A 7,847-nucleotide genomic window follows, 5' to 3' on the forward strand; every position below is an offset into this window, starting at 1 on the left:
TTGTATGTGATTTTAGAAGAAAAGCTTTTAAATTTTCACTGTTGTGTATGATGGTATTTGCGACCTTGTCATATAGAAACTTTTTATATTAAAATACACTCCTAAACCAATTTGTTGAGCATTTTTATCAGCAAAGGTTGTGGATTCTGTCAAATGCTTTTTATGCATTTATTGATATGAGTTGTATTACATTTACTGATTTGCATCAAGAGCCTTTCTTGCATCCCAGGGATAAATCCTGTTTGATCATGGTGTATGATTCTTTTCATGCACTCTTGAATTCAGTTTGCCAGCATTTTGTTGAGAATTTTTTCATCTCTATTGAACATGTTCTTTTCTGGCTTCAGTATTCTGGCTTCAGGTAATACTGGCCTCATAAAATGAGTTTGGAAGTTTTCCTTCATCTTCAGTGTTCTAGAAAAATTTAAGAAGTATTGTTATTAATTCTTTTTTATATGCTAGGTAGAATCCACCAGTGACTCTATCTGGTCTCAAGCTTTTATTTCTAAGGAGATTTTTTAAATATTAATTAAAATGTAATTAAACATTCCAATTCAGCTTTGCACAGTGGCAGTATCGTAGCCAATGAGGTTTATCCGAGGCGTGATGATTGCTAATTAAACATTCCAATTCAAATCAGATTAAAAATTGAGAAGCAAAGAGAAAGGGGACTGGGCTTGTAAGTAAACATAAAATAGTTTGAAATTATAGTTGACCCTTGAACATACATATTTGGAAATGTGTAGGTGCACTTACATGCATATTGTTTTCAGTAGGTATACAGACAGTAGTAAAAATGTATTTTTGCCTCCTTGTGATTTTAATAACATTTTATTTTCTCTAGATTACTTTATTGTAAGAATAGAGTATGGAATACATACAACACAAAAATGTGTGTTGGCTTCTGGTCAACAGTAGTCTATTAGTACTTAATTTGGGGGGAGTCAAAAATTATACATGGATTTTTTACTGTATACATGGTCAGTGTCCCACCCCCATGTGTGTTCAAGTATCAACTATATATACAACATGAAGCAGGATGGTCTCAAATCCATTGACATGTTTGGTATTTGATCCTTCTGATCAAATATATTGTCAAATATTTGCCTTATTTGTATTTCAATTGACTTTTAATACTTAATTTCCAGTTAGTTAACATACAGTGTAATATTAGTTTCATGTGTACAATATAGTGATTCTACACTTCCATACAACACCTGGTGCTCATCACAAGTTTACTCCTGTAAGGAGATTTTTGGTTATTGGTTCTCCTTCCCTGTTAAAAGTCTTTTCAGATGTTCTATTACTTCATGAGTCATTGTAATATTCTAATATCAAGATAAAAATTCTTGATAAGTTGTATCTTACTAAGATTCTTCCATGTCTTCTCACTTATCTAATTTGCTGGTGTATAATTGTTCATTGTAGTTTTTATGATTTTTTTGTATTACAGTGAAATAAGTTGAAATGTATTCTTTGTCATTTGTAATTTTATTAATTTGAATATTTTTGTAATTAGTCTTGTTAAAGATTAGCAAATTTTGTTTATCCTTTGAAAAACCAATTCGTAATTTCATTGATCTTTTATATTGTCCTTCCAGTGTCTGTTTCATTTATTTCTGCTCTTATATTTATTATTCCTCTCCCTCTGATTACTTTGGGGTTAGTTTGTTCTTCTTTTCTCTAGTTTATTGAGGTGAAAGGTAAGGTTATTGATTTTAAGTCTTCCTTTTATCATAATGTAGGAATTTATCACTACAAAATTATTTTAACTCCATCCCATAAATTTAGGCAGTTGTTTTCATTTTTGTTTATCTAAGATTTTTTTTGATCTGTCTTTCAATTTTTCCCCCTTTGGCTTATTGGTTATTAAGGAATGTGTTAATTTATACCTACCTGTGAATTTACCAGCTTTCTTTCATTTATTGATTCGTGGTTTCACACCATTGTGCTCAGAAAACATACCGGATATAATTTTAATCTTCCTAAATTCTTTAAGATTTATTTTGTAACCTAAACTATGATTTATCTTTAAGAATGTCCCATTTGCCCTTGTAAAGAAAGTGTATCCAGCTGCTGTTGCATAAAATGATCTATATATATCTTTTGGATCCATTTGTCCTAAAATGTAGTTCAAGTCCAATGTTTCTTATTTACTTTCTGTCTTGATGATATATCCATTATTGAAAGTAGTGTATTGAGGTTCTTCTCCATTATCATATTGCTGTATATTTTTCCCTTCAGATCTGTTTACTATATTTAGGTGCTCCTATATTTGATGCACATATATTAACAATTGGTTCATCCTCTTCATGAATTGACCCCTTTGTTGTTATATAATGATCTCTTTGCCTCTCATTACAACTTTAGAGATAAAGTCCATTTTGTATCATACAAGTATAGGTGCCTCTGCTCTCTCCTTTAGTTTCATTTTAGTTTCCATTTCCATTCCTTCCACTTTCAGTCAATGAGTGTTCTTAAATCTTATTTGAATCTCTTCTATGCAGCATATAGTTGGATCTTGCTTTTTTAGTTAGCCATTTTAAGTCACTTAATTGGATAATTTAAACCATTTATACTTAGAGTATTATTGCTAGGTGAGGAATTTCTATTGCCATTTTGCTCATTTCTCTCTCATTGTTTTGTATTTCCTTTGTTCCTTTTTATTTAACTCTTACTGGCTTTCTTTGTAAATTGATAAAAATTTTTGCGTGGTATGCTTTGGTCTTTCTCTCATTATCATTTGCATATGTATTACAGTTTACCTTTGTGATTACTGGGAGGTTTTCATAGTATATATTACAGTTAAAAGTCTTTATAAGGCTGATAATAATATAATTTAATTGCATAAAATAGTTATATACTTTTGATTGACTCTTCCTAGATTTTTATGTTGTTGATGGGAAAATTTGCAACTTTTTATACTGTATAATAATTAACAAAATATTGTAACTATACCTAATCTTAATACTTTTGTCTTTTAAGTTATATGATAGAGTTCAAAGTGATTGACACATCAGTGTTGCAGTATTAGAATATAATTTTTAACAATAAACATTTTTATTAATTTCTTTTCAGTGTATCAGAATTCATTGTTTATGCACCACACCCAGTGCTCCATGTCATACGTGCCCTCCATAATACTCAACACCTCCTACCCCCCACCCCTTCAAAACCGTCAGATTGTTTTTCAGAGTCCATAGTCTCTCATGGTTCATCTCCCTTCCAGTTTCTCTTATCTCCCTTCTCCTCTCCATCTCCCTATGTCCTCCTTGTTATTTGTTATGCTCCACAAATAAGTGAAACCATATGATAATTGACTCTCTCTGCTTGACTTATTTCACTCAGCATAATCTCTTCCAGTCCCATCAAAGTTGATACAAAAGTTGGGTATTCATCATTTCTGATGGAGGCATAATACTTCATACTGTTTATGGACCTCATCTTCCTCATCCATTCATCTGTTGAAGGGCATTATTGTTCTTTCCACAGTCTGGCAACCACGGACATTACTGCTATAAACATTGGGGTACATTGGGGTACATTGGCCAGTCTTTTCACTACATTTGTATCATTGGGGTAAACACCCAGTAGTGCAATTGCAGGGTCAATTTTTAGTTTCTTGAGGAATTTCCACACTGTTCTCCAAAGTGGCTGCACCAACTTCCATTCCCATCAACAGTATAAGAGAGTACTCTTTCTCCACATCCTCTCCAACACATGTTGTTTCCTGTCTTGCTAATTTTGGCCATTCTAACTGGTGTAAGGTGGTATCTCAATGTGGTTTTAATTTGGATTCCCCTGATGGCTAGTGATGATGAACATTTTTTCATGTGTCTGACAGCCATTTGTAAGTCTTTATTGGAGAAGTGTCTGTTCATGTCTTCTGCCCATTTTTTTGACATGATTATCTGTTTTGTTTGTGTTGAGTTTGAGGAGTTCTTTATAGATCCTGGATATCAAACTTTTGTCTGTACTGTCATTTGCAAGTGTCTTCTCCCATTCCGTGGGTTGCCTCTTTGTTTTGTTCATGTTTCCTTTACTGCACAGAAGCTTTTGATCTTTATGAAGTCCCAAAAGTTCATTTTTGCTTTTGTTTCCTTTGCGTTTGGAGACATATCTTGAAAGAAGTTGCTGTGGCTGCTATCGAAGAGGTTACTGCCTATGTTCTCCTTTGGGATTCTGATGGATTCCTGTCTCACATTGAGGCTTTTTATCCATTTCGAGTTTATCTTTGTGTATGGTGTAAGAGAATGGTCGAGTTTCATTCTTCTACAAATAGCTGCCCAGTTTTCCCAGCACCATTTATTGAAGAGACTGTCTTTTATCCCTGTGTATTTTTTCTTGCTTTCTCAAAGATTATTTGCATTTGACCATAGAGTTGAGGGTCCATATCTAGGCTCTCTACTCTGTTTCACTGGTCTATGTGTCTGTTTTTATGCCAGTACCATGCTATCTTGGTGATCACAGCTTTGTAGTAAAGCTTGAAATCAGGTAGCGTGATGGCCCCAGTTTTGTTACTCTTTTTCAACATTTCCTTAGTGATTCGGGGTCTCTTCTGATTCCATACAAATTTTAGAATTATTTGTTCCAGCTCTTTGAAAAATACTCATGGAATTTTTATCGGAATGGTATTAAAAGTATAGATTGCTTCAGGCAGTATAGACATTTTAACAACGTTTATTCTTCCAATCCAAGGGCATGGAATAATCTTCCATCTTTTTGTGTCTTCTTCAATTTCTGTCATGAGTGTTCTGTAGTTCCTCAAGTACAGATCCTTTACCTCTTTGGTTAGGTTTATTCCCAGATATCTTATGGTTCTTGGTGCTATAGTAAATGAAATAGATTCTCTAATTTCCCTTTCTGTATTTTCATTGTTAGTGTAAAAGAAAGCAACTGATTTCTGTACATTGACTTTGTATCCTGCCACGTTGCTGAATTGTTGTATGAGTTCTAGTAGTTTGGGGATGGAGTCTTTTGGGTTTTCCATATAAAGTATCATTTCTTCTGTGAAGAGGGAGAGTTTGACTTCTTCATTGTCAGTTTGGGTACCTTTTATTTCTCTTTGTTGTATGATTGCTGTTGCTAGGACTTCTAATACTATGTTGAATTAGACTGGTGAGTGTGGGCATCCTTGTCGTGTTCCTGATCCCAATGGGAAGGCTGTGAGCTTTTTTCCCATCGAGGATGATATTTGCTGTTGATTTTTCAGATAGATTTTATGAAGTTCAGAAATGTTCCCTCTATCCCTATACTTTGAAGCGTTTTAATCAGGAACAGATGCTGGATTTTGTCAAATACTTTTTCTGAATCAATTGAGAGGACCATGTGTTTCTTTTCTCTCTTTTAATGATTTGTTCTATCACATTGATTGATTTGCGAGTGTTGAGCCATCCTTGTAATCCAGAGATGAATCCCACCTGGTCATGGTGGATAATCTTTTTAACATGCTAGTGGATCTTGCTTGCTAGGCTCTGGTTGAGAATCTTAGCATCCATATTCATCAGTGATATTGGTCTGAAACTCTCTTTTTTTGGTGTGGTCATTGCCTGGTTTGGGGATCAGGGTAATGCTGGCTTCATAGAAAGAGTCTGGAAATTTTCCTTCTGCTTCAATTTTTGAAACAGCTTCAGGAGAATAAGTGTTATTTCTCCTTTGAAAGTTTGATAGAATTCCCCAGGGAATCCATCAGGTCCTGGGCTCTTGTGTTTTGGGAGGTTTTTGATCACTGCTTCAATCTCATTACTAGATATTGGTCTATTCAGGTTGTCAGTTCCTTCCTGGTTCAATTTTGGGAGTTTATAATTTTCCAGGAATGCATCCATTTCATCTAGGTTGCTTAACTTATTGGTATAAAACTGTTGATAATAACTTCTGATGATTGTTTCTACTTCCTTGGTGTTAAGTTGTGATCTCTCCCTTTTCATTCATAATTTTATTAATTTGAGCCTTCTCTCATTTCATTTGGATTAGTGTGGCCAATGGTTTATCAATCTTATTGATTCTTTCAAAAAACAGCTTCTAGTTTCATTGATACGTTCTACTATATCTCTAGTTTCTACCTCATTGATTTCTGCTCTAATCTTTACTATTTCCCTTCTTGTGTGTGGAGTTGGTTTGATTTGTTGTTGATTCTCCAGTTCTTTAAGGTGTAGTGATAACTGGTGGATTCTGGATTTTTCAATTTTTTTGAGGGAGCCTTGGATAGCTTTGTATTTCCCCCTTAGGACCACCTTTGCTGTATCCCATAGGTTTTGGGCTAAAGTGTCTTCATTGTCATTGGTTTCCATGAATTGTTTCAGTTCCTCTTTGATCTTCTGGTTGATCCAAGCATTCTTAAGCAGGGTGGTTGTTAGCTTTCAGGTGTTTGAATTCCTTTAGAACTTTTCTTTGTGATTGAGCTCCAGTTTCAAAACACTGTGATCAGAGAATATGCAGGGAATAATCTCAATCTTTTGGTATCATTTGAGCCCTGATTTGTGACCCAGTATGTGGTCTATTCTGAAGAAGGTTCTATGTGCACTCAAGAAGAATGAGTATTCTGTTGTTTTAGGGTGGAATGTTCTGTATACATTTATGAGGTCCATCTGGTCCAATGTGTCATTCAATGCCCTTGTTTCTTTTTTGATTTTCTGCTTCAATGATCTGTCTATTTCTGAGAGAGGGGTGTTTAGATCTCCTACTATTAATGTATTCATATCAATATGACTCTTTATCTTGATTAACAGTTTTCTTATGTAATTGGTTGCTCCCATATTGGGGGCATAGATATTTACAATTGTTAGATCATTTTGGTAGATAGTCCCTTTAAGAATGATGTAGTGTCCTTTTGTATCTCTGACTACAGTCTTTAGTTTAAAATCTAATTTATCTGATATGAGAATCATTACTCCAGCCTTCTTTTGAGGCCCATTGGCATCAAAGATGCTTCTCCATCCTTTCACTTTCAGTCTGCGTGTATCTTTAGGTTCAAAATGGGTCTCTTGTAGACAACATATGGATGGGTCCTGTCGTTTTATCCAATCTGCAACCTGTGCCATTTTATGGGTGCATTTAGGCCATTCACTTTCAGAGTGATTATTGATAGATACGTTTTTATTGACATTGTGTTACCTTTGAAGTCTTTCTTTCTTGATCTATATTTCTGTTTCATGATATTCTTAGGATTTTTTTCTCTTTTATAAAACCCCCCTTAATATTTCATGCAGTGTCAGCTTGGTGGCTGCATACTCTTTTAAGCCTTGCTGGTCTTGGAAACTCTTTATCTCTCCATCCATTTTGAATGTCAGTCTTGCTGGATAAAGTATTATTGACTGCCTGTTCTTCTCATTTAGTTTCCTGAATATATCTTGCCAGGCCTTTCTGGCTTGCCAGGTTTCTGTGGACAGGTCTGACGTTATTCTGATGGGCTTTCTTCTGTACGTAAGGAGCTTCTTTGTCCTAGCTGCTTTCAAGAGATCCTGTCTACATTTATGATTCATCATTCTTACTATCAGGTGTTTTGAGGACTTTCGAGAATCCATAATCTTGGGGGGAGACCGTTCTGCCTCTAGCACATGAACACTGGTTTCCATTCACGAGATTGGGAACATTTTCATGGAGAATATGTTCCACTATATATCCTAGATTTCCTTCTTTCTCCTCCCTCTCAGGGACTCCAATAATTCTGATGTTGCAACATTTCATAGTGTCATTTATTTCCTTAATTCTGTTTTCGTGGTTTCTAAGCTGTTTGTTCCAGGCTTCCTCCTGATAATTTATCTCTATCTGCTTGTCCTCCAGATCACTAATTCTATCTTCTGTCTCAGTTACCCTAGCTTTTAGAGAACTTAGATTATATTGGAACT

At 34.8% G+C, this 7,847-nt stretch overlaps 1 pseudogene; it reads left to right on the forward strand.

The window, feature by feature from the left end:
• Window positions 1–556: 556 nt before the first annotated feature.
• LOC131822449 (U4 spliceosomal RNA) lies at window positions 557–751 on the forward strand (annotated as a pseudogene).
• Window positions 752–7,847: the final 7,096 nt, after the last annotated feature.

This window comes from Mustela lutreola, chromosome X (genome assembly GCF_030435805.1).
Source record: "Mustela lutreola isolate mMusLut2 chromosome X, mMusLut2.pri, whole genome shotgun sequence".
In the NCBI taxonomy this organism is placed as follows: Eukaryota; Metazoa; Chordata; class Mammalia; order Carnivora; family Mustelidae; genus Mustela; species Mustela lutreola.